The 3558-nt window shown below is 38.0% G+C and overlaps 1 protein-coding gene across 8 annotated transcripts in view; it reads right to left on the bottom strand.

The window, feature by feature from the left end:
- The window catches only part of LOC118748184 (2-oxoglutarate dehydrogenase, mitochondrial), a 32480-nt gene that overhangs the window by 22525 nt on the left and 6397 nt on the right, over positions 1-3558 (bottom strand). Inside the window, exon 1 of one of the 8 annotated variants that reach the window (XM_036482550.1) lies at positions 365-463. The exons of 6 other annotated variants lie outside the window; for them this stretch is intronic. The gene's annotated coding sequence lies outside the window, so the exon portion shown is untranslated. Of the gene's footprint in view, positions 1-360; positions 464-3558 lie in introns of those variants that run through there. One more of the 8 variants, XM_036482551.1, reaches the window with a different exon arrangement.

Consider the following 3558-nt stretch of genomic DNA (forward strand, 5'->3'; position numbering starts at 1 on the left):
AAAAGTTCGGCATTACGACAGCATTTCAATTACATAATGCAGAAAAAATGTCTCTTACGAAAAATGTATGCACATCAACGCAAACAAAGTGGAGTGGCACACACACAAGCGTAGTAGAATGAAAGCAATTTCACTGTTAATCAATTGGTGCTGAACAAAATATTTGGATTAAGGTCAGACAGGCAGATAAACTTTGATGTAGTACCTATGTACATACATACATACATACTATGTACAAAGTATATTCAATTATGAGCAACTCTATATCAGCGAATTCACTTTTGTACTTTTCCACGGCGACAACTAATGAAGAAACAAATACTGGAAAACTCTTGCACTTTTTGTTGCTTTTGCACATACCCACCACCTACAAACACTAGTTAACATTTATGTGATTCCACCATCAATTTTTGCCGAGGTCTGTACGATAGAAACGCCGCGCACGGACTGAACGTATTCACGCCAGTTAGCGATGAGAAAAACAGAAAAGTCACAAGTCCGCAAAGAAAGTTGAAAAAATAAATAAATATTTGACGATGCGAGCCAACTTATGTATGTGCTACAACATTCACATCTCGCAGAAAGATAACAAGAAAACCTAATTACATACATACATATATTAACAACGAAAGCAATTATGAATCCACCCCAGAAGATAATTTAGGTAGGCCTTCTCAAGTGAAGCCATCCTAAGAGGCCTACCCAAGAAGGGCTGAAAAAGTCCTTCCTTGCATGCCTTCTAGAAGGGCTTATCCATTTACAATTTTCGCGAATGCATAAATTTATATTATTTAACATTACAAATGAATTCTGATAAACGTTTTAAGTTCCAATAACACATATTTGATATAAATCTTAAGCAAATACTTCAAAGATATATGATTTTTATAAATTAAAGAAGCAACTCCTCCAAAAGGCCTTCTGAAGTACGTCCTATAAAAGCCCTTCTGGAAGGCCTTCTGAAGTACGTCCTATAAAAGCCCTTCTGGAAGGCCTTCCATGGGTAGCAAAAGAGGAAGCCCTTCAATTTGTGCCACTCCATACAAAAAAGAAAGGAGAAAAGAATGCAGAGTGGAAGGCCTCTTGATTCTCAGGAAGGCCTTTCAGAAGGGCTTTTAACTCCTGAAATTATCTACTGAGACTTGATCCTCTTTTTACGCGGTAATACAGTCATGGTTTCGAACAAATTCACTTATTCATTCCAATTTGCATATAAAACCGAAATCTCGTAAAACAATCGTATTTTGCATGGTTTGAGTCCCACGGCCAGTAGAATTTTTATTTATTTCTTTTTTATTAATTTTTTTATAAGTTCTATATTTTTTAACGTTGCTTTCCGTTAGGTGCTATTGACTTTTTTAACGCAATTAAACTCTTTAATTAATTAATAGCAAAATAAGAAATTTGATATAAAATCAAACAAATGAAAATAAACTAAACTAAAATTAAATATATAAATCAAATAAAATAAAATAATAAAAAACAATTTTTGGCAATCGCTCCAACCGAGGATCGAACCTGGCACCTACAGACTCGTAGCACGCAACTCTCACCTCAAACTCGCTTGATTTCTTTGCTTACTTGCACAAAAGACCACAGCCGGCTATTTTTACCAGTGTTGTCATCGAAAATTCCCCCTGATCCGAGTTAATTCCCAAAAATTTCGTGCATTCGTTCGGCTGCTTAGGCCCATTTTAAAGAGGAAAATGCACGAGCTAATTAGGAAGCTCAAGCCTACTTCTAAAACTGACTTAGATGACCTTTCGGCTATTTTACTGCAAAACTGTTTGTATCTTCGAGAGCCTCTTACAGTTATTTTTAACAAATCATTGGCCTCTGGTATCTTTGTGGATGTCCATTTCCCCTATATATAAAAGTGGAAACAGAAATTATGTTCGCAATTATCGGCCTATTTCGAAGCTCTCGTCTGTCTCCAAACTGTTTGAGATAATTGTGAATGCAAAGTTGTATTTTGCGGTCAAGCCGCTCCACCGTCACCAATTTGTCCATTTTCAGCGAATGCTGGATTTGAGCGTTCCGAAACAGATCTCAAGTGGATACAATTTACACTGATTTCTCTAAGGCGTTTGACAAAGTATCCCATCGAATACTCCAGTCGAAGCTTGAGCCAATGGGCCATCACTCCACGTTTTTCATTGCTCAAGAAGAATCGCTCGTATAAATTCTGTATACAGTTTGAAAGTGTGATTTATATGGTTTTTGTTAAAGCATGAACTATATTTTGATAAAAAAATATCAAAAAAATTGTTTGCCTGGAGAACTTTGTAAATATTAAAAACGAAACACCATTCATCCACTTTTGACCGCCACTGTATATCGATGGCTGAGTGGAAGATCGACCTATCTCGGCAGCCGGTTCGAAAACGCCCTATCTCAGAAATCTTTTCAAGGACGCCCTACTTCAGAACTTTATTGAAAAACACTCTATCTGAGAATTTTATTGAAGAACGCCCTATCTCAGAATTCGGTTCAAAAACGCCCTATCTCAAACGAAAATACATTGCAAATAAGCTGAGATAGGGCGTTTTTGAATCGGCAGCTGAGATAGGGCGTTATCCAACCATATCTGAAATAGGGCGTTCTTGAAGAGTTTTCTGAGAAAGGGCGTTTTCGAACTATCCGCCGATAGGGCGATCCTAAACTCAGCCGTCGATATGCAAAAAAAAAGAAAAATTAATTACACACAACCTTCACTTTAAAAAAGACAAGTTACTTGTTTCTGATCAGAGTTGATGCAGGCACCCTTTCCATTCCAAGCTGCCGTACTTGAATAATTCAGCTGGCACGCCGACAGCGCCAGCAGCTTTGTTTTTAATCAGTGGACACTTGTTACTTGACCTAAATTTAATAGAAGATATAGGTAGTTGATTGGTTTGCTAAATCTACAAGTCAGACATGCCATGTGATGATTGGCAGCATCTTTACGGGGAGGTTTTGTTGTTGTTGTTCGAACAGCATACAAATACCCCAACGAGTTTTTGTGGAGTGTTGTTGAAGTGACAGTCCTTGGCCAGATATAAGTCCGGGTCGCCCCGGCACGTAGACCTGACTGTCGTCGGAACGGGGGTTCTGTTGTTGTTGTTGTAACAGCATACAAATTCCCCAAAGAGTTTTGGGGAGTGTTGCTGGAGTGACGGTCTTTGGCCAGATATAAATCTGGGTCGTTCCAGTTACGTAGAGCCCACTCTCGTGGGACGGGGAGGTTGTGTTGTGGCTTTTGCTTATATCGTACGTTAAAAATATACGGAATTATTTAAAAATTTCCGTTTTGTGGGAAAACGCAATCGAAGTTTGATCATTTCATACAATTAGTATACAAAAAGACATACATATGTATCTCCGCCATTTTTGGGAAGTTTAGTTTAGTCATCTGTTAGGCTGAGCATATTTTTGTTATTGTTGTTGTTGTAGCAGCATACAAATTCCCCAAAGAGTTTTAGGGGAGCGTTGCTGGAGTGACAGTCCTTGGCCAAATATAAATCTGGGTCGTTCCATCTCAAGCTTGTTAATTGTATGTTGAAATGAAATTTTGAATTA

This window comes from Rhagoletis pomonella, unplaced genomic scaffold, assembly GCF_013731165.1.
Source record: "Rhagoletis pomonella isolate Grant_MI unplaced genomic scaffold, Rhpom_1.0 Rhpom_scaffold_00012, whole genome shotgun sequence".
In the NCBI taxonomy this organism is placed as follows: domain Eukaryota; kingdom Metazoa; phylum Arthropoda; class Insecta; order Diptera; family Tephritidae; genus Rhagoletis; species Rhagoletis pomonella.